Genomic DNA, 24159 nt, shown 5'->3' with positions numbered 1-24159 from the left:
TTCATTCCAGAAGTGTGACATCAATACTGCCTTGACAAAGCCCTTGAAACCCAAGAGCCTGCAGGGACCTGCTATACAGAACACTGTTGTTGCAGCAGCATCCTGTGGCAAGAGGATGCACTACGAATGTCTTGGTCTAATAACATGTAACACAACGCCACCCAATAAATATAGAACTGCTTTGCTATCAAACAACGCTTCTACACCAAGAAACCTTACAGGATAGAGAGGGAGGTGTTGGGAGTATGCTTGAGAAAAGTGTGCGTTTCTCTAAAATTCTGCTTCCCAACAATCCAGGAGGACGTGGAGGATGGTCAGGCTCTCACCACATCTACCACATGTTGGTGTGGTGGTTTATTACCAGTCAGAGGAATTTGTGGGTGGCATACGTGTGTCCTATTTTGAGTCGACAAAATAGGGCTTCAGTTCGTCGTGTTTTCGTTGTGGAAAGCTACAACCTTTACCCTGGCTTAATTACGTGTAGCTTATTATTTGTTTGAGCATCCTGCAGGCGTTATCAGAGACGTCTCAGTTTGTTTCGGAAGAAAGGCTTCGATTGGTGGCAGGGACAGCAGCGGTAGGATTCTTAGCTTCCGATGCAATTGGTGCGGCAAGTTGTACTGCTGGCATATTACCCTCGTTGCCTCTATGGCCAGGTGCCCAGCATTTAACGACGTAACGGTTAGACATACATACTGTACACAAAACGGAACAGAGCTCACTGAGTACAGGATTTTTGTCTTTTTACAGACGGACATTAGGGCTTTTACGACACTTGGGAAGTCTATAATAACAATTGTGTTTGAATTAAAATCCGGTTTGCTTAAAGGTTTCAAAGCCAATATTAGTACATAGGTCTCAAGCATAAAGATACTTGTTTTCAGATGTTGGTTTTCTGAGACCGACTTCTGCATAAGAAACGCCGGCATCTGACGTAAAAGCATCAGTGTAAAGCTCTGTGCACGAGCACTTCGACTGAAGTTCTAGCAAATGTGTTCTAATATGTGCCTCAGGAACGTGTTTTGTCACCTCTGCAAACGATGTATAACATTATATGAGCTTCCACGGCGGCAGTGACTTTGCTGAGGCCATCAGGCTACATTCAAGGACTGGACCCTTCATTCCTTCACTAAGTTTTCTTACACGCAGTGAGAAGGGTTCTCTCGTTGCCGGTTGATTATTAAACAGTGTGGCACAGGCCATGTCGTTTACAGTTGAATAAGACGGATGTTCTGAGTTCGTTTCACTTTCAGAAAGTAGGTGAAGCTTAAGTATGAACGTTGCAGATGGAGTGATCCCTCATTTGCCACTACGTAGAAGCTTGCCACAGGGCTTGTCCTGAAGGCACCGTTAGTCAGGCGAATACCTAGGTGGAGAACTGTGTCCAACATATTTAGGGTATTTGGTGTAGTGGACTGGTGCAATATGGCATCGTATAGTAATGGTCTAACAATAGGGCTTTTTAAAGGCTTCATAAGAAGCCAAAAAATACTGACACCAAGGACAACATAGGCGAAATTACTTGTGCTTAATAAATGAAACAAAGAAACGATAAGTTAATGGAAATTAAAGCGGATGAAAAAACAACTTGCCGCAGGTGGGAACCGAACGCACAATCTTCGCATTTCGCGTGCGATGCTCTACCAATTGAGCTAGTGCGGCGCTGTTTTCCCACCCACTTTCTTCGGTATTTATGTGTCCTAGTAGAACCCTGGGAGTGTTAGCCAGCGCCACCACTCACAGACCTTGGCGGTGAACGTGGAACGTCCTTTATTGCCGCAGGCGTCACGAGAACGTGATCTTTTTCGGTGAAGGCAACTGGTCAATAAACCCACATATGCTACCTGAATGCATCAATGTTGCCAGATTCGAGACCCTCGTTATGTAATAAACGAGAAGAAAGGGGGTTAACCGAGGGGCCCGATTTTTATTAGTCATCATAAGAAGCCAACAAACACTGACACCAAGAACAACATAGGGGAAATTACTTGTGCTTAATAAATGAAACAAAGAAACGATAAATTAATGGAAATTAACGCTCCCAGGGGTCTACTAGGACACGTAAGTACCGAAGAAAGTGGATGGGAAAACAGCGCCGCGGTAGCTCAATCGGTAGAGCATCGCACGCGATATGCGAAGGTTGTGGGTTCGGTTCCCACCTGGGGCAAGTTGTTTTTTCATCCACTTTAATTTCCATTAATTTATCGTTTCTTTGTTTCATTCATTAAGCACAAGTATTTTCCCGTATGTTGTCCTTGGTGTCAGTGTTTGTTGGCTTCTTATGATGACTAATAAAAATCGGGCCCCTCGGTTAACCCCCTTTCTTCTCATTTTTTAAAGGCTTGTTAGACACTCCCAATCAGTGCTCAATTCTATGCGCGACAAAATGATTAAAATGTTACATGTTTCAACCATTTTTTAAGATGCTCATGTGTGACATGAATGTTATACCCTAGCCACATGGCGAAACTTAAGTGCACTCTGAGCGAGTGTACTTTGCCGCTAGTGTCATTCGCAGGCTGCCACACGGGAACGCTCAGTGACATTTACTGTTGAGCGCGCTCTCGGCGAGTGAGTTCGGCGAAGAATCTTCGCGGCGGTAAAGGGTGTAGCCTCGTTAGCAATGAGTAAAAAATAAGTAAAATAGTATTGAAAGTCGAGACAGGAGTCATTTTAAAGCAAAGCTTTCTTTGTCTGTTCCTTTGCCTTTCCCACTGCTGCTGCTGCTGTGGCTGTTGCTGTCTGGCATACCACGTGAGGGGTGGTTCAGAGCGTGTGTATACATGACAAGGGCGAGGCAGAGAGGAAAGGCTAAACGATAAACTCGTTTGAACCCCCCCCCCCGTGTTGAATGTGCACAATGCCCTCAGGAGCTCCCTGGGAGTCGCCATTTTTGCCTCTTGACAGCTGTAATTATCCGTGACCGCCCTCAAAAGCACTGCAGAAACTACAGCCCTTCCCTTTCTACTAACGTGCGAGTCTACACTCTTAGCACGGTAACCTTTACTAAAGGGGTACATTCTCACAGATTTGTGCACCTTTAACTTATAAGTTACAAATCAACCTTTACAAATTTAACTTCTATTAAAGGTAAGAAAGCGTGCACCTCAACTAGAGGTTACAACACTTTAACCTCTAGTATAGGCATACAGTATTGAGTGTCTTTGCCTAAATATAAAGGTTACTTTTACAATATACCGGTTGAACGATTAAAATGTTCACACAATGCGGCTTGCAGGAGGTCCCAGATGGACACCGTGCTGCGCATGCTCCGTATATAGAGCCGGTGTCGCCTAGCAACGGGGACGCGGCTCTTCTTTCTGCGGTATGTTTCATAAAAGCCCGTTGCTCTGCGCATGCTCCGCCAAGGCAGTTGTCGCCTAGGAACAAAGGTGCGTCTCTTCCTTCTTTCGCGCTTCTTTCTGCTTGCGCCTCTTTCTTGCGCGCTTCTTTCCGCGGCCGGATTAAGCAGTCTACAACCGGGCGCGGAGAAATGTGAGCCTTCGCGGAGGAAGCCCCTCGGCCAGTCCTTTCCGGACGCTGCCTTTACATGCGCTTGCGCTTCGAAATAGTTCACGTGTCCACCTCGTGCGGTTTTCGGAACAAAGGGTGTCGCTGTGTCTCTCTGAACCTAAGTAAGAAAAAAGAAAAAAAAAAGAAACATTGCGTTTTGCAGGCAACTTAGACCTTACGCATACCGCAACATCTCTTGTTTGGCCTAAAAAATATTAAGACAAAATGCAGCCTACTACCCCAAAAAGTACAACAAAGGTGACCGCGGGAGCCAGAGAAATTTCTTTACTTTTGAATAGTATATTGTAAGTGACAGACTCATTTTTTTGGACTACAGTTCTGTAGCTGCTAATCAATAAATGAGGCAAATTTTCGCTTTGCCAACGACAAGTGTTCAGACTTTTGGCTCACGCTGTTGCGGTTTTTATCCTCCTGCACATGCGTTTGTGTTTACTCGGTGGATTGTTCCTAAGGTATCATCTAGCACGCGAATATCAAAAAAAAAATGAATTTCAGCTCACTGATTCTACTTTTTTAATTTTTGCATGCTGAATGATACCCTTGGTACAATCCACACAGTAAACGCAAATGCATGCGCAGGAGAAAAACACAGCACGGGTAAAGGGCCTGAACACTTGCCGTTATTCATAAGCAAAGCAAAAATTTGCTTCATTTATTGCTAATAGCTACACAATTGTACCCAAAAACAGTATGCGTCTGTCACTTGCTATGCCATTCGTAAGTGGAGATCTGTACTCCCGCACTCCTCCTTGTTGTGCTTTGTGATAGCTAGATAATTTTTTGACTAGATATCATTGCAGTCGAAGAGATGTTACGGCTTGCGTAAGTTGCCAGCAAAACGCAGTTTTTTCTTTTCTTTTTTTTTTTGCTTAGGCTGAGAGAGACACAGGGACACCCTTTCCTGTGGAAACTACACGAGGTGGACAGGTGAACTATTTCGAAGCGCAACCACGTGTAATGACAATGTCCAAAAAGGACTGGCCGAGTGGCGTCCTCCGCGAGGGCTCACGTTTCTCCGGGCATGGTTGTCGGCTGCTTAATCCGACCGCGAAAAGAAGCGCGCAAGAAAGAAGAGGCGCAATCAGAGAGAACCGCAAAAGAAGGAAATGACGCACCTCTGTTGTTTGGCGGCAGCCGACTCGGTGCACCATGCGGAGATTTGGCCTTTCTGGAACAAAACCCAAGGTGGCGCCTCCCCGTTGCTAGGCCGCACCGGGCTCGTCGGACCATGTAAAGAGCGGGGCCCACATGAAATTCTCTGAAAAAAAAAAGGAACGCTCAACTGAATGTGGTGTCAAAAGTTTACTTTCATTTAAATCACTTAAATCGTTGTATTTCAGCCAACGAAGGGCTACCATGATACTACTATACTGTATCCCTTGGGATTTCTGACGAAATGAAACTCCCCGTGCGGCACCTTTTGAGCAAATATGTAACGGTAATGTTCTCAAAAATACAGTTCAAAACACAATTTGAACGCCTGAGGAGGAGGCGCCGTTAGCTTGTATAAATAATCTGAGTATAAATTGACAGTTCCACAGGCAGTATAAGGCTAACTTCAGAATGCAACATCTTTATTTGAAAATACAACATAGAATACACCAGAAGTACAGCAGGCCTTGCTGGCACATGACTAGATCTGAAAATTCAACAGAATACTATCACTTGCATCATAACACAGGAATTTTTAAAATCATATCACCGTGTTTCAGCCATGCATGTCGTCAATAACTTCGTGTTAACTGTCCATGTAAAAACTTGTACTGCTGTCAGGAAGCAAGAAAACAAGGCAAATATTAGTATATGAGATTGAAGGAACAAAAACTGGACACTTGTGTTCAGATCCACATTGGACACTACATAAAAAAAGCTTTACACATCAATGTGCAGCATTAGAGCAGGTCAATAAAGACGTTGCCAATGCAATGTAGCCGATGCAAAGAATATACAAAGTATTGGCTATAGGTGAACCTAAAAAAGAAGACTGGACCACAAGGCCATGCATGCATGCAGCCCATCTATACCTGAGCAACGTTTCCTTAGTGTTAGCATTGACCACCACTGGCATCAAAAGACAACTTGTTGCTCTTACAAACATCAGACAAAGCTTAACCAGGAGATGTGCGAAGTGCTGGCTTGTGGGCCAAATGACAAAAGGCTGGAAGTGGTGATGCTTACAGCATAGTGAACTCTCAGTTTAGATCCTTTTGACAATGCAAACGTGAACATTTTTTATTAAAATTACTACATGACACATTTTACTGTCTAGCTAACAATGTCAAGGATGGGATTCAAACTTCTTGAATGCACTACCTATTTAAAATAAATATTGAAAAAGGTCATTTGGGCACTGCTATGCAGAGTACTGCACAATTACGCTATCATCTAGAGGCTAGCAGCTAGAATAACTCAGTGACAAAGAAAGGCCGCCATAATTCACATTGCACGAATTTAAGAATTTTGAGCAGCTAAATAAAATACTTGTGCACAATACTAAATGCCACTTGCATGAATGGATGTATTACCTCAGTAATTTTCAATAAAACAGTTATAGAAAGGCATGCAACTGTAATGCACAAAATGATGCATCTGTTCACCACCTCCTGGCAACAAGTGAACATTAATGCAAGGTGAAAATTGTTAACTAGACTTTGAATCAAATCACATTCTTTTTCTTCAGAAGAGCAAAGAAACACTTCAATCTGTTATTTATGAGCCCTCTAGGCACAACATTGCTGGGAAGCACAAGTTTCTGCATCAGCGCCAGGCATGGTGCAAATGCATATGGATAATCGAGATTCTTGATGTAGTAGGTTAAAATACAATAAATTACAGCTAGTTCCAGGCTGCCGTTCGAGACCCAAATTATTTCTTGCCTGCTGCCAGCATAAACACACGTTTGTTCGCTGCATGTGTAGACGTGGGGAGCTGCAATCTGGATATCACCACTGGGCAGTGGAGCCTACAAGGACACTTAGAACCTATAAACATTCGCCTATCAAACATTAAATATGCACAGCATAATGTGAACTGACGAAGTAAAATTTATCAAAAACGTGCAGTACTGCAGATGCAGAGCACAACTCAACCCGAAAGAGCCCAACCATTCTACATCAAGGAAAATTAGAACTGGCTCACCTTTAGCTCTCATTAAAGCATGCAGGAAAAAGCAATGAAATGTTATTTTACCGAAAGTAATCAGTATAATACCAATTTTCGTTTGTTTGCTCAACTATATACAACTGAAATCTCACTAAAGGATACTACTGTTTAGCGCGTAATTATGCCCTGTTCCCACAAGATACGCATTAACGAGATTTCACCAGGTAAATTGGTGCAGCATCGCACACTTCATGAGCTGGCTGTGTGCACGTTCCGTCCGGCAGGATGTCTCTTACGGTTTTTGCTTACCTCACCTTTATTAACTTTGAAATGCAATAAATCACATTTAAATTAAATTGTTCAATATAAATTAACAATTTCGTCTAATTTCATTAATTTGCTCCTTCTCTACATTCTGTGCCTTCATGTGTTAATTATCGTGCAGTCTAGCTAAACGGAAGTAGTGAATAAAAAATAGCACCAAAATACTACCATACCTCAATTTAAGCGCATATAAAGTATGAGCAATGCCTCCATCCTTAGTATTATTTCAGGGGAAGAAAATCTAAGGCGACAACATTAAATCGTGTAACGATGCTCCGCTCGACTCGCACCACTGACCAATACAAATGATAATGCTACAATATAAGTACTGAACAGGAACACAGATGTGAGTAAAAGTAATCACAAGGTGAATGCAGAGAGCTTTCTGGACGATATGTGAAAAGTTTACAAATGAGTGTAATATTTAGTATCGTTACATTTGAGATGTTTTCCTTATGAACTAGTAAATTATATTTCACATCACATACCTTGGCCGCATTCAGTATCGCGGATCTCTTTGTCCATGGCAACCACTGGGCTGTCAAGTGGGGGCTCTTGCACATGGGACTACGGTGCGGAGTCTGGAATAAACAAGTGAAAACAAAGCACCCAATAAAACCAATTCTTTCCTGTATGCGCTATGCATTTACCTTTAGAGCAGCCAGGTTGTGATTCTTGCACAGGCATTCAGGCCGATTCATTTTCTATGGAGGCACCAACTGGGACAGTCCTCTCTAAAGCAAAAAAAAAGAAAAAGAATATATATAGATCCCACGCACTGTGGGAATCGATGCAAGCAAAGCTTTCTGTGCTGTTTGCGTTCAGTGGCAATATTTGGCGGTGATGTTGACGGCCTACGACAGTCGTGATGCGATGTTAAATGTTACCTTACGTGCACCACTTGTGTTTGCCTACGTAGTACACCAAACAGCGAGGCGTGTTTGCTCGAGGCATTGTTGTGCGCCATTGTTCGTATGCTGCAAGCAATTTAGCACTGCCATTCTTCACACGGGCGCATGGCATCGTGGCTGAAATGTTTATTTGCTCGACAGCCGCTTGCGTGTTGTCGTCTTGACGCTGCGTGTTGTCGTCTTGACGCTGCGGTACTGAGTGCAGCTTTGCGTCTGCACGCCTGCATCAGTTGTCATCATGTACAAACTTGCAGGGTGTTTATTTTTCAGAAATAGCAGAAACGTGCCGTTTCATTCTTAAACTAACATTTTTACAGTTTCTCCGCAACTGTTGCCATGTCTAGTAGCGACTCTTCTTTTATTTAGGCGACCCCAAATGAAGCATGCTTTCTGGTGGCGTCTTTCCATTCTTCCACATCATACTATGTATGCAAGGCGCCACGAGCGAATATCAACTATTATTCATCCGTTTGGTCAGGGCGTTGGCTTTACAAATTCTCTGTATTATCTTTCCATTGACTATCTCCCCTCTGGAAATTTGCACGTGAGTACAAAAGCGCTGCAGCTTCTACAATGCTTATACCGCAGGCTAACGCGTAATTACAGCGCTCCAGAGGTAATTGTGTCGATGGCCGAGGAGTTTCAGAGGACGTTGTGACGACTAAAGAACTCCAGAGGGCATTGTGGCGACGCCCGCGCAGTTCTTGCTGGAAAGGGCTCACAGACGTCACTCCCGCGTCCCTACTATGTACAAGTACAATGTAATTTCTCGTACACTGCGTACATTATGTACATTACGTACTCAACCACTCCCCGACGCCGCGTGCAGGTCAGCGACAGCAGCAGCAGTGGAAAAGCCGAAGGAAGAGGCAAAAAAAGCTTCGGTTTAAAATATTTGATACACTAGGCAATCAAAAAAGCTTTGGCCAACATTCCACATTATACTAACCATATTGCACTGAGGAGACTAGATGTGCAAGCTTCCACAGTTTCATGTGACACTGAGGCCTCGAACAGCGGTGCCTGGCACATTGCATTGCACCTTTGCCTCGGCTGCATTTTTCGTTTCTGAAATTATAGACGCAACGAAACGACATCATTAGTGTTCACAAAGTAAGGCAGAGCGCATTGCAGAGCTGTAGGCAAAAAAAAAAAGACGCGTACATAAGCAAAATTCGTGCGAAAGCTATACAACATGTATTCTCTGAAACAACGCTGTATATAATTATACATCATTGTGCGAAATTGGAATGCAAGTTGTAAGAGAAGGGGTGACGTTGCGGTAAAAAGAGAATTGTGTATTCTTCGCAGTTAGTAAATGCTAACCACCGATTCTTATATTAAATTACTGGCCCGTTTGACTAAAACAAAATAAAAAAAACACGCATTTTTACCCAGAAAGCGAAGCACTAATAGCGATAGCAAAGCATTAGACCACTACTCAAACTAAGGTACGTAGTTTTACCTGCCGTAACAGTAATCATTAGCTTACTAATAATCATGGTGTCACGCGAGCGCAGGCATTAATGAACATATCTCATTTGACGACCGCGAACAATCGCTATCAAGTTGACTTGAAGAACGCAGAGGGGAGCGAACGTTTGTTTTGTTGCTCCCTTAAACGCGTCTCCGAACTTTTGAGATTACGCGACCTCCAGCACTACTCGCACCGAAAGAAAGCAGAAATGCAACCACCAACCGCCTCGGCTTGCCCGACCTCTGCACACACCGCAGATTACCTCCAGGCCAGGGCGCGGGCAGTCCCGCACCACCACAGCATGGCTAACGGAGGGTGCACGAGGCGAGTTGTGCAATACTGAACGATTTCTGTCAAGTACATCAGCCCAAAGCACGGCGTCAGTACAAGAAACGTATTGTTGAGGTCATTTAGTTGCCCTGACACAACTCATCCCGCCGACAAGCTCAATATTTTAGAAAGGTCTAATCCAATATTTGCACAAAATGACAACATGACAACATCGAATTTAGCTCAATGTAAATCGAAGAGCATAAAGAAGCAAACATATCAACAATAACCTTTTTCAGAAACACTTACGCGAAGCGAGAGCATGCATCATGTCAAATGTTGAATTGCGAACTATAAAGAATTCACGTACTATCCACCCAAAAATAATTTAAAGCAAAAGTTCTGCTTACCGAGATCACATATTTTTCCGTGTGCATTTGGGACGTGGTCACAATAGTCACACCTCACCAGGTTGTCACTTTCCGACAGGCGCAGAATGGTGTATCGCTTGCACTCACAACCCGGCTCGTTGCAGCGACCGCGCAACACACCGAAAAGGTCTCTGCTGCACAAAGGCATGAGGGTGCAGCGGATGGCGCAAGTTCCCAGTAGAAGCGGTAATAACTACTGCAGGCTACAAGTGGTGGCAGCACACAATGGTGATCGGATGGTATCCAAACAAGTCAAATATAATGGCCGTCTCAGAACGACAACAACGACAGGACGACAGCGCGCTAACCACTCCCGCCGGCTCCGAGCCTCCCGCTCCCGCTTAAAATCTTCCCAGCGTGCAACTCGAGCTATCTCGATTGGGCCGAGGAGGAGAGATGATAGCACCGTGGATGGCCGCGCTCCGGTGTGGCTGATGCCTGCTCGCTGCCGCCATGTTAGAAAAAGGCACTTAGAGGCACAAGCAAAAATGAAAAAAAAATGAAAACAAGCAATGAATTACAGAAATAAATGTCAGAGGTGCCAGTGATGTTATTGGTGTGATGGTGGAAGCATTTCGTGTTTGGACAGTGGTAAAGATTTCATTTCTCAGTTGGCGGCTTCACACATTTAACGCTCTTTTCATCTGTCTATGTCTCCTAAAAAAGACAACGGAGCGGACGGCGCTCGCTTGTATGTGAGTGTAGCGGCATCCTGTTCATTTCACTGAACGTTTGGCGCGTTTCGTGTCTGCTGTAACTTAAATTTGCGGTCGTTGTAATGCCAATCTTCGGCACAGCTTATAATGCCCAAAGAAAGTTGGCAGTAGAATCAGTTGCTACAAGTTTTTAAAACATCCTAAGTGCAATGCAGAATGGTTCGCCGATATGTAGGTTGTTTATTTCAAAGCAGTTACGCCGGTCGCGTAGCGCGTACCGCATCCCCAGCACCCTCGCCGCGCGTTTATACTTCAGTACGCACGCTGCCTAGCTGGTACCGCGTGTCGGCATGGTTTTCTTAGGCACGCGCTTCTTGCACACTAACTATTAACCTCATCTTGAGCGCTTATGGTTGAATTAAGCATGGGAAATTTTTGGTTGACAGCATCAAGGCAGTGCAGGGAATGAAACGAACCCGGTTAAAGGCAGAAAATGTATGCAGACAACTCAAAGGTTCTGAGCAGGGACATTTTAGTAGACAAGTTGAATTATATTGATATGTGATAGAACCATCCAATGTTTTCAACAACCTTTTACTGAAAGACCCAACGCGTTCGTGTGCTTTTCTTCTGCTGTTCTTCCTCGCCTCGTACATGAATTTTGTTAAAACATATTCATTTTTTCTAAAGAAACTCGCCCGCTATTGTTTCTCGTGTTGAAATACCGATGTTCCATGCCTGTCTCGTGGTGGCTAGAATGCGTGCGAGAGCAGGGGGCTTCCGTCACGTTCGACCACTGGGTTTCGGCAGGCAGTGCACGCCACATCATTCGATGACACAGTCTTCGTTGCTGATATTTCAAATAAGGCTGTGTGCCAAGTATGGAGGGTCGTCAAAGAACAGCGCGCAGATGAACTTGCAAGTGCGATCATGCTTGATTTATTTTTTGGTTTTAAATCGTGAAAAATGTAACTGCTTGGCTGACAGAAATTAAGACCGAATACAGCCCGAACTGCCGAAGTCCTACATTTGTAATAACCAGATCATAAATGCAGAGCACGAACACATTAGGATACATTTATCAGCAAACGTCCAATCCATGATGTAGGTCTCCTCACTGATGCGCTGCAGTGTTCTTTAGAGGTTAAAATCTAAAGGTTACAAGGCGCTTTGCGCTGAATTAACCTTTAAATCCGTCAATTTTGACTCTTGTAACCTATAGATATATATATACGTAACAACATTTAATTAAAACATCAACATATTTCGCATGTAACCTTTATTTTATAAGTTACTCGTGATTACAGGTTACCATAAAAGGTACCGTGCTAAGAGTGTAGAGCGGACATTGATACACTGTAGAGAGTAGGGAGTAGAAGATGCAGTTCCTTCACAAGAGGGGAAGGGGAGAAGGTGACGTGAGAAGGGAAGGAAACTCTACTACTATAGACACGACAGCGGTTGCGCGGAAACTGGATAAGCTTAAGTTCAAGGTACGGTACAGTACGTTTCTGCTGTTTCTGAAAAATAAATACTGTGTAAATATGTCAAGCGGACAAATTGCGCAGAGCGTGCAGAAGCAGAGTCACGTTATTTTAAGCGTACCGCTGGGTCGAGGCGACACTACGGAAGTGGTCAACCGTCAAATCAATATTTCTGTGCCCGCTGCGGTAGCTTTGCGGCTATGGCATTGGCAGAAATCGCCCATTTATCCGGACCACGACATCCGCACTTCAACGGAGCGAAATATAAAACGCACGTGCATTTAGATTTTGGGACATGTTAAAGAACACCACGGTATCAAAATTATTCCGGAGTTAGAAAGTACGGCGTTTCATATCATCCGATTATGGTTTTAGCACGTGAAGCCGCATAATCCAATTCAAGTTTAATAATTCTGCCCCGGTGGGATGTGCCATGTGAGGCAATGGCAATGCTCAACCTTCTCAGAGGTTATGAAATATGCCGCACAACAACTCCTCAAGCAAACACCTCTCCAGGTGTGTCCTTTGCATATGCAGACAAACAGCAGTGGTGCACGCATGGTAACGCTAAACATCAACTCCCCGCTCTCATGTTAGACTAAAAGTAGGCGAAATTAGGCGTTCGCTGTCAACATCATCGCTAATTGTCGTCAATCAAAGCAACCAACAAAGAAAGCTTCGCTTAGATCCATTCCCATAGTGCGTGGGACCTGCATAATTTTTATAACATTTTTTTAATTGCTAAAGTTACAAGCTAATAAATGGTGCCACACTTCAAAATAAAGAAGAAACACAGCAAGAAACCTGCTCTCGCTTTTGGGCTGTTTAGAAATACATGCGTTATCTTCGGACTCCCGATCGCCATCGCAACCAATTTGAAAGAACACTTTTCTGTCTCGTGTAGCCCCGCGACGCCAAAATGACACTCAGCGCGCTGAAGTGCACTTGCTCAAAGTGCACATAGTTTATCCGTGTGATAGGGTTATTAGTTCCATGTCCGAAAGTGTGTCCAAAACTTTCTGTTGTATGTTCACAATAAGTGGTGTCCATCTAGCTGTGCGTCAGGATCTGTAATCAAGCCTCTCTTTCTTGAGAGAAGAATGCGTGAGATTTCGCTGGGATTTATCTTAAAACCATATGCGCTGGCCCGTTTAGACACCCTATTCAGACCAAGCTGCACTTGTCTTTCACATATCTCGAGGTTACATGACCTAAACCCTAGCTACATAGCGCTCCGTGGGAAATCGTGATCCTTCTTTTATTCGTGTCTTTTATGTGCAATACTACAAGTTCATAATGAAAAACTGACAATCCCAAGTGGAAACCTAACTGCAAGTCATCTACATATACAGATGAAAAGACACTTCGTGGAGTGAGTGAACTGAAAGAGTGCATCTTTACAATAGGAAGAGTGCAACTAAGCACTCAACCACGAAGTACTCCGGCTTTCTGGATAGATGACCTGGACAAGGCATTTCCAACTCTTACCCAGAATGTAGGCTTTGATAAGTAAGTTCCTATTAGATTAAGCATATCGACACGGATACCCATTTCTGAAAGGCCTCGTAAAATTTCAAAACACCATGTAATGTCATAGGCCATTTCCATGTCAAGAAACAGATATAAAAACTTCTTTGGGAGGAAAGGAAACAGACCTACAAAAAATTGCCTGCGAGGAAAAGCGTCACAAATATACACTTCAATCCTTACGACATCATTGGTTATGGATCGGTCTTCTCGGTATCCACACTGATATGGGTCGAGCAATTTGTTTGTTTCAAGAATGCGCAACAATTGACGGTTACTCTTTTTTTTATGCCTTACAGATGCAACTCTTTGAAGCAATAGGACGGTACCTTGACACTAAGGATGGGTATTTGCCCTTTTTTAAGGACAGGAACTACAATAGCCTGTTTCCATACCAGTGGAAAATATCCTGCTGCCTAGATATTACCGAAAATAGGTAATTATTATTTGTGTGTTAGGGTGAAGGTGTTTCACGATTAAGTACATGATTCTGTCAGCTATCGGAGCAGACTCCTCTCAACTGTTCGAAGACGCTCTGAAATCGGAAACACTAAGAGTATGGCGGCATGGTCCATCTTCACTACGTTTCCAGTTCAGTGCGTTACTTTTTCTGTTATTACATTGTGCGCGAGAAAAGATGCCGAATCGTTCGCTGAGCTGGATACATGCTCTAAATGTTCACCAAAAGCCTTGATTTAGTCTTCAAGGCCTCGATTATTCACCAACGACAATTGGTAAGACAGCCGACCTAATATTTTTGTTACCCTGATCCATACTTTTCCTTGCTGGGTACAGGAATTCATGTTTGAGATGTGCTTTTGCCAGCTCTTTGTCTTAGCAGTACGTCGGGTGCGTCTTCACTGACTCCTAATATGTTTGAATTTGATACAGTTTTCTGCTGTTGGCGAGCTACGAAGGAGACACCCCACCTTCTGTTGCTTCTTACGAGCTTCCTTACATCCCTCATTCCCTCAAGGAATGCGTCATTTAGAAGCCGAGTTTCTAGTTCATGGGATACATATGGATGCGGCCTCAATTATAAACGCTGTTAGGTAGGCCACTGCTTCGTCAGTGCTGAGTGCGTGGACGTCGCGAACGTGGACAAGTTCGCGAAGCGGCCCCCAATTGCCTGCATCAGCTTTACATCTGAGAAATTGTCGATAGCATCTAGCTGTATTTGCTAGATTTGAAACCATGGGAAAGTGACCACTGCCGTTGATATCCTTTCTGACATTTCCCTCTAGGTACGACATCACTGTAGCTGATGCTAGGCTTATGTCTATCGAAGAGAATGTTTTATGTGCAACGCTATAGAATTTAAATTCTTTATTATCAAGGAGCTCTGCAAGCGAGATAAAAAGAAAGAAAATTATATTAAGCGGCCTATCGTATAACAATGGGAGTCTCTCCAAAGGGTGCTAAGTGCATTAATGTCTGGAACTACTATATAGGCCTCAGGAAGTCCATCGATAAGGCTCCGAAATTCAGTTCTGTGAAGTCGATAGCTGGGAGAGATGTAGGTGGAAGTGATTGTGACCAGCTTATTGAACAGCACTGCTAAGACACCGGCTGCCTCAGAGTTGTTAGACTGGGAGTCGCGTCCATCCCCTCTTGTGAGGCACCGGCACGCGCTCATGCGAGCGGCGCAGTTGTCGTGAAGGCCTCGTCTCCAGGAAGAGCGTTCAGAGTTGTAATTGCTGGCAGGAAACAGCTTCATTTACTATTATGGCTGCACCACCCACGAGGCGAGAGCTTCGTTGCGATCTTTCCGAAAAGGGGCATAATGTGTAAGAAAGTTTGTTGAAAGAAAAGGTTTAGGTGCGTTTCCTCAACACACAGCACCTTTGCACCTAAACGTACCTTTGTGCCTTAAGCATAATATAGATTACAATGGAATCCCCTAAAGTTTCATGCAAGACCTGTGTGTCCCTATTGCGGAAAATATTTGTGATGTGTGTCTAGTGCGAAAACAGCCCCTGCATCAGAGGGCGCTCTTGGGGCCCTGTGATGCGGGACCTCTGTTTCTTGGAGCGGTCGAGAGACTCTCGCAGCTTCTTAGGTGCTGTGGGCGCCCTTAGACTGGGAGTCGCATCCATCCCCTCTTGTGAAGCACCGGCGCACTCTCATGCGAGCGGCGCAGTTGTGAAGGCCTCGTCTCCAGGGAAGAGAGCCTTGAGGTCAACCAGCCCGGAGGACGAAGGCGCCTTCTAGGATGGTGAAGCAGCGCTTGCTGCAGCCCACAAGGGGGCGGGTGCCGTCACCGCAGGCTCATGACGCCTGAACTGGACAGACGCCGAAATGAATTTGGGGCACTGCCCCCTGACGCGCCACTTCGGCAAACTGTTCTTTGTTAGGTACGACAGCCGCGGTCATGCCTCCTTAAATGAAGTATTTTCTTTAATTTTGCTTCTAATGATTTTCTTTTCCTTTTTTTCAAAAGGGACACAAGCGCGAGTACGCGGCGTTCTCCCCATCATAGTTTGCGCAATGTGCAGTGTTCTCGCATGTTTCAACCGTATGTTCATCGGCAGTGCATCTGGCACAAGTCAATCGACCTCGTCTGTTCTATGAACTGTGGCCGAAGCTTTGGAACTCGAAGCATGCACCGCAAGGGGTTCTGGATGTATGTACTGAACCTGACCTTTGTTTACCCTGCCTCGATGGTGCTGGCAGCACACTGGACCCGAAAGATAGAACTAAGTGATCTGTTTGGATCTCCTTAACATCACGTCTCATGTTGATTCATTTCACATGAATTACGTTCTGTTCAGTTCAGCCCTGCAAGAATTCTGACCCACCGTGGTTGCTCAGTAGCTATGGGGTTGGGCTACTGAGAAAGAAGAGATTGTGGGATCGAATCCCGGCCACGGCGGCCGCATTTCGATGGGAGCGAAATGCGAAAACACTTGTGTACTTAGATTTAGGTGAACGTTAAAGTCCGTTGGTCTAAATTTTCAGACTCCTCCACTACGGCGTGCCTCATAATCAGAAAGGAGTTATGCCACGTTAAACCACATAATTTAATTTTTAGGAATGCTGTCTTCGTCAGTTCAATCAAATCGTCGTCAGAAATGACACCAGCGACGGTGTTCGTGGTGCGGTGTGTGATCACTGTAACAAGGTACTTGTCGGAATTATATTTGCTTCTGTAGGTTTGCGTACTGTCTTTTATCGCGGAGCTCTAGGAACAGATCACCACTGGCCAACTTTACAGCTTTATAGCCTGGTCCTATAGTCTAAGTGAAGCACTTGGCAACGAAAAATGGTGAGATGACTCTCTCCTTTTTTTCTTGTCTCTCCCTGTGGACTACGTCATAGGGGGGAAAATTACTTTGTTGCCTAAAAATTTCAATACTTCTTTGGTGCGCCCTTGTGTCTGAGGCCGGTCAAGGGGTTTGGGGAAGGAGCTATCCATAAATATACATGCGAACTTAGGCAGTAACGCCAGCCAGCAACCACGGAGACCAACAAGGAAACGTCGCAAGTGTTGTAAAAATATAAATCCTGCAACCCCTAACTGTTGTTTCTGCAATAACCAAATAAGTACAACCAAGGTTGGTTCTTCAACACAAAGCTAACTTTTTTCACCCGCAGATTCGGCAGCGTGAAGAAGGTAGTATAACGCAGGAAAGATAGAAAAGTGGGAGAGATAGAAAAAGAACACGGAGATGAGTACAGGAAACGGTGACTTCCGATTTCCCGCGGATGGGTCAGTCCTGGGGTGTGCCGTCTACCTGAAGCGGAGTCCACACAGGTGCGTTGCCTTAGGGCCGTAAAGGTCCAAACACATGGCGTCGGCTCAACGCACAGGTTCCCCTTTTCCGAGGACACGGCTAAGCCTCTCACGGTGGGGCGCTGGACGATCCAGCCTTCGTGTGCTAGGGTTCATGGTATCGCAACACAACAAACACCTGCTGACGCATACGTCCCTGCAGAGCCACTTTTTGAACTTATCAGACATTGGTTAGTTTCTGTCTTACAATTGTCATTTTAGCGCGTTATGAGAACGAGGAACTAAAGATCTTCAGCACCTCGCCTATGATTGCTTTCTAAGCTTAGCGGACGTTCTTTAGTCCCTGCTGTACGCCTGTCATGTTAGTGTGTCATGAGAATGACTAAGTAATGTCCCTGTCACCTCACCTATGATTACTTTGTCACGAGCTCACGCAATTGCCGACAGCGAACGAGAATAGTAGTGGCACATACTCCCTTGTTCTGGTACTGGGTCTAAGAGACCACAACTTAGAATTTTGGGCACGTTAGAAAAATTAGCAAGTTTGTTCAGCTGGATGGAAATTTGTGTTCGGCTTATATACACTGAATCATGTTACAGATAATTTACCACTTGCTGGACATCTAGACATACACTGATGTAGCTGGCTGGCGTATCTTGTTTTGCCAGGCAAAAAGAAAGCACATTCTCGCCAAACCAGAAGTTAGAAATTTTATGCGCGCACTAAACATGCTTACTAGAGAAACGTGTATGCAGCGACTCAGTCAAAGAGCAGGTTTTGGAAATTCCGAACTAAGAAAACGCACGCTTTCGTGTAATAGAGGTGGATGCGTTCTGAAAACAGAAGGACTTACAGGCAATGGACTACAGCAGGACACCTGGTGCTTCAGTTATACAACACGTTCAATAATTACAGGCCCAGTATCGCATCAACCGCTTATCGCACTGTAGGTCTACGATATCGCAATTGCGATTGCTGCGAGTTTACAGTCATTACATCTGCTACATCCGCTGCACAGAAATGGAGCCCCTTGTTCTCATGAGCATGCCTGACAACATCCCGTGAGCACGCATGAGCACCACTAAACGAACCTTCTTGAGAATGACTTTAACTTAACACGCACTCTAGATGTTACACACTGTTATCATCAGCCGCCTGAGATGCGGGTTGCCTATGGTCAGGACAGTGCCGCCATTGCAGCGTCGGTAACTCACGTGGTGCTTTGGTAAGACATTTTATAACTAAGGCACACTACTTGAATCAATGGTTGCACTATTTAGTTTGTGTATTTCCAGCACAGCAAATGGAACAGAACCTTAAATAGCCACAGATGGCGCCAAAAACGCCTCCTCTATTTGATTTGGTGTTTCAGCTGCAGCACCGCATATGCGTTGCACAATTCAGGCCGTACGAGTCAGGAGATACGAGTCGTTCGTAATATCTACAACAGCCGTGATATATTAATTATATAATTTTCTCATAATCCTCATAATTCTTCCTTACAACTCCCTATTTACTTGACCAAGTAAGGGTAGACTTAGCGCTCTTTGGCCAAAGATGCCCTTGTGCCATAAAAACTCAGCAATAGACTAAGTAAGGCATTTTGAAGTATGAAATGCAGAATGTTCACTGATGAATATTACGCTAACAAATTCCCTTCGCAAAGCACAATCGGAACCATCCGGCCTGTTGAACAAAAACCACGCTTATTCAAAATCTCAACAAGTAGAAAGCCTCACTAGAAGCGTAATTTTGGCTGGCTGAATCGTCAAGAAATATCACCGGGGCATGAGGAATGTTTTGGAGGGCACAAGAATTTCTGAGCGAACTTTTCAGAAGTCGTGCTGACGATACCCAGATTTCAATAAACAATATCATTTCCATTTTGGCATAGAGACATCTTCAAGCACGTGCCTGTTAATATTCCAATACGACGTGCTATTTAGTTACCTAACTGGCCCAGGCAACGTAAATACCTTCAATATAATTGAAAACATGCCTGCATCCACACGGTATAAATAGTCCTATGGAGAAAAGCTCTAATTTCTGCAACCCACCGGTTACAGTTTCCACAAGTTAGTGGTTTTAATGAACCACCTAGCTGCTTCGCATATTATTTGCATTTTCTCGTACCTCGCGTGTTTAAAATCTGCATAGAAATGTGAAAGAAAACTTGTAGCTCAGTGTCAATATGCATGTATATGCATTCAAGATGCTCGTGCGAGAAAATATGCATCTGTTGCTACATATACAACGCGTAATCAAACTTGATACATAGGCGTGCAAGGCTCCATTTGCAGTACACTGGCGGCCTGCCTAATGTTGTGGAAATAATGTGCTGCTTGAGCAGCTGACGCTAAGCTTTCACTAAGCAACGCGGTCAACAGCGTAATGAAAGGTTCACGGCGCTGTGCGCGTGGGACTTTCATTAAAGGTTCGTTGGTGCATTCATTAGCGGTGCACGCCCCAAAGAGTCTAGCATTCTGCACAGCCTTCTAAAGCGCATTCCCTTCAGTTTGGTAATCCGACCACTGTTCCATGACCGCAGCCTCACTCCGTTGCTATGATACGGTGCATGTATAGCACCAGGTATCACTGAAAGCTTTCCCGAGTCATGATGGGTCGTATGTTACTGATCACTACTTATTTTCAGTAGAAAGCTCACTTCATTAAATAGCTTAGTTCCTGTTAGGTTATAAGAAGTCGTCTATGCAGGGTATCCCCTGAATTGACGCAGGCTTCGAACACTGCGGATAAAACACGTGAATAAGTGAATAAGACTGATTAAGCGTAGGCCTCCACCACACTCAACAACAAAGTTGTTTCTTTTTAGTTTTCATAGTTTATTGTTACGCAGAGTCTGTCCGTTCAATGTTGAAGTTATCCTTTTGCAACTTTTACACCTAACCGCCGCCTCAGCTCGCTAACCTTGGTGTTCTGCTGGTGAACTCGAGGTCGCGTGTTCATATCCCTGCCATGGTGGTTGCACTTCAATGGGCACGAAATGCAACAACGACCGTGTACTTTTGGTGCACGCTAAAGAACAGCAGGCCGCATACTTGCTGGTAAGCTTCCTAGTTCTTTCTGTCCACGGTAAATCAATGTTTTTCCGGTACAGATACCTCAACAATCTCCCAGCCCATTTACTGTGGTGGAGGCGAGCGCCATCTGGAAGTGTTTCAAGGAGACTCTGAGATATTTACGTGCCGGCGTGCGCAAATGGCGGACGCCGTCTCCCGTCTGTGCATTCTCTAAACGCTGAAAAGGGGTCTGTTTAGTTTTCGCGTAACAGAATTACGTTTTCTCTATGTTCAAAAAGCAGTCCATGAGCTATCATGTCTGCAGGCTGTGTGTAAGCTGTAGTTTAAAATTTTTCCCCGTATTTTACCTTGAAAAATTGAATTGCTTCAGTGAATTTAGGGTATGTGTGGTTCGAAAATCTTTTTGCCAAAACGAGGTCCTACGCCGGACGCCAGATGCCAAATCCGGATTTTCTTCGACACGGTTTCTTAACGCTAACGCGTTAAAAGACAGCACCTCGACTCTTCAGACGACCATTCCAAGAAACATTATTTATTTCTCACTACTTCATGCTTAGCGCTTCAATTGCCGAATCTTTTGGAAAAACAACATAGACTGCCTAGTGTTGCTCCTTCTAACTTAGTGACGTTTACTTTCTGTAAGAACGTTTTCAAGAAGTATTCTGTTTTGTTTGTGTTTTGTGTATGGCCAGACGATTTTCGCAAGCTTCCCTACTTTCTTTTTTACTGCGAAGCTTTTAACCTCTAGTTGGTCGAGATTTCTCACGGCATCTTCCTCACGGAAAAAAGAATACCTTCAGCGATTGAAGCGAGAAGTGCATACATTCTTTGGTATCACGCATACAAAATAAAGCGCAGCATTCGTTTCAATAAAGAACAAGGACAAAAGAAGCATATAAACTGTATAATCGATGATAAAGTTAATCCTGTTAACAATGCGAAGGACGTAGCGCTACTGGCATACATTTCTCGATAAATATTGCTGTTGCGTAAGCTGCCGGGGCGACGGCTGATTGCAACGTGGGCGTGACGTCACTAGCCTATCATTTATAAAAGAACGAGCCGAGCCACTGATTTCATTCTTGTTGAAGCACCGCTGTGGGTAGGCAACGCTTCGTTAGGATTCCCGAAGAGCAGCGTGAATACGAAGAGCGTCAAAGGGAAACGCAACGGCAATACGACCAGCAGTGGCATGTCGCCAGAATCGATGAACTTCGTTCTTCCCAAGAGGCTTAGCGCAAGGAAAAAGCCTGGCAAGATCTGCGTGTCCGCATTAGAGGACCTGAGCGCAAGCGACAATACCGCCAAAATGACATGGAGCACCGACAAGCAGAGAACGACGTGTAACGACACAAGTATCACGCATCATAATACTCCCCTGAGCAGTTGGTCGTTTTCAACAGCTTCGCTACACATCCGTTTCCGCAGAGCCAGCATGGCGAGTAAATTTTGTCACATTATTTCCTGCTCTCCCGTGCAAAATAGCAAGCCCCCGGAAGCGGAAAATAACACAGTGGCCTCGCAAGGGAAGAAGTACAACTCCATGGCCCCGTTCAGCCAAAGTCATCTTGCCGCCAAGCATCAGAGTCAGACAACTCGGGAGATTATCAAGACACCGAACACACACCGTAAAAAATATACATGTATCGCTTTTCTTTGAACTGCGCTGTACGAGAAATAACTTTTGTTGATGAGGCTTACTGTGCAATTTGTTTACACACGTGAGGTTATATATTTGCTGTTATTGTCGCCAATAAACGTGGAATTTAGGGTAGGCACTTGTGCTTTCGTGTCATATCGTGTCTGCGTGAGTTTCATTTTTTTTTTAGGGAGGGGAGGCGGGAGATTGAGAATAACCACAGTGACCACCAGCGTACGCAGGTCAACATTTGTGACATGCGTTCTGTCGGAGATGGACTACATTTAATTTTTGATGCGAAAGCGTAAAATGGCCCATTCAACGAAGAAAGCCGGCGTGCGCGGTCTGTAGCAGTGGAACGACATCTAGACTCGCATTGCCATTGGCTGCTACGCCACATGACGAGCTGCGCCTCGACGGAGCAGAGCGGATGAAATGGGGAGACCTGCAGTCGCGATGGCGTACCAGGGGTTGCGTGAGGGGACGGGGCGTCGCAAGACGCCGGGAGACTGTTGAGCGCGAGCGGTACCAACGATATTTTTTTTAAACGACAGGGAGAGAGATGTGTGGCATATCGAGATTTTCTTATGCGTAGTAGATCCGGAATCTCGCTAACGTTTTCCATGTGATATGTAGGGAATTTTCCGCACTGGCGTAGTGCTTTTGCGCTGGTGAAAAGAAAATCGAGTACGACCTTCAGAAAATAAAGTTGCCCGCCATGAGAGGATTGAAATCCGCTGGTTTCCTGCACATCTGGGGGTAGTGGACGGAGCTCGGAGAAACCTCAATGAGGTGGCAAATGAAGCAGCACGAGGACTTTCTAGCCATGCTCTTCAAGACCGAGCAACTTACACTTCACCAGGGGAACACAGGGATCGATTATTAACATATAACGAAATCACGAAGCATTATTATTTAAGCAGAAGGGAGTACCCATTGCCACACGGTAAGATTTGCAGAGCCCAAGCGGTCACATTACGTTTGCTACAGATTAGAACATATCCAAGTCCATATTTTATTAACAGGATCTATCCTGAGAGGGAAACTCAAATCAACTGTAATAAGTGCAATGGCATCATTACTCTTGACCACATGCTTTGGCAGTGCCCCGCGGTCTTCACAGACTGTGACAAGGAAGAAGAATGGTGGCGGGAAATGCTACACAGCGAATCACTCTCCGACCAATTACGGGCAGTCCAGAAGGCCCGCAATGTGGCTGAAGGGCTCGGCCTGACAGTTCCAACGTGGGAGCGGCCCGCGTCAACCTATGGTTGACCTTCAGGACCAAATAAAGTTCTTCATACCATACCATACCATGGTGGCACAGTAGTTTGGCATTGCGGTGCCTAAGCACTAGGTGACTGGAACAAATCCCAGCCGTGGCGGCCGAATTTCGATGGGGGCGAAAAGAAAAAAGCGTCCCTGTAATTCGCATTGGGTGTACGTTAAGTTATCCCATGCGATCAAAACTATCCCGGAGTCCCCCACTAGGAAGTGTCCGTAAACCTATCGTGGTTTTGCCACCTAAAACTCGAGAATATCAATTTAAACTTTAAATACTGTCGTTGGTCGCATCTGTCCTGTCGTCTACCTAATTGGTCACGTTATTTTTTTGCAATTTCAGCCACTATAATTCTGTACCCTGTAGGTCAACAAGTAATACTCGAGGCGATACAACGGGCACGTCCACTCGCGCCACCTAGTAGCGGGATACACTCGTCAGGAAACGACAACTGGTCCTTGGAGACGTTCATGCTGCCGCGCAAAAGCTTAGGCGCCTCCGAAGGCTTGCGTGCTCTGCTGGAGCGCTTGTGGACAGCCTTCCTCGTCTCTCGCCGCTCTTTAACATTTTTCGGCGGGATAGGAAATGGGGTATATAAGTACCTCCCAACGTTGGCGCATCTGCCGCTGGAGACAACATACCTATATGACCAATTCAGGTTATACATGTATTTATAGCCGCTTATATGACCGCATGAGGTCATATAAATTATAAACTAGATAAATTACGGCAGAGCTAATCTCGCGA

The 24159-nt window shown here is 44.8% G+C and overlaps 1 long non-coding RNA gene across 1 annotated transcript; it reads right to left on the bottom strand.

Annotated features, from left to right (window-relative positions):
- Positions 1–4835: 4835 nt before the first annotated feature.
- Positions 4836–10865, bottom strand: LOC135912823 (uncharacterized). Its single transcript, XR_010567794.2, has 5 exons — positions 10029–10865; positions 8821–8939; positions 7611–7694; positions 7449–7541; positions 4836–5300 (listed from the first exon to the last, which is right to left on the bottom strand). It is a non-coding gene; the product is annotated as an uncharacterized lncRNA (long non-coding RNA).
- Positions 10866–24159: the final 13294 nt, after the last annotated feature.

The sequence above is a fragment of the Dermacentor albipictus genome, chromosome 8 (genome assembly GCF_038994185.2).
Source record: "Dermacentor albipictus isolate Rhodes 1998 colony chromosome 8, USDA_Dalb.pri_finalv2, whole genome shotgun sequence".
NCBI lineage: Eukaryota > Metazoa > Arthropoda > Arachnida > Ixodida > Ixodidae > Dermacentor > Dermacentor albipictus.
Note: the sequence above shows the minus strand (reverse complement) of the source record. Positions and strands in the feature narration are given on the sequence as shown.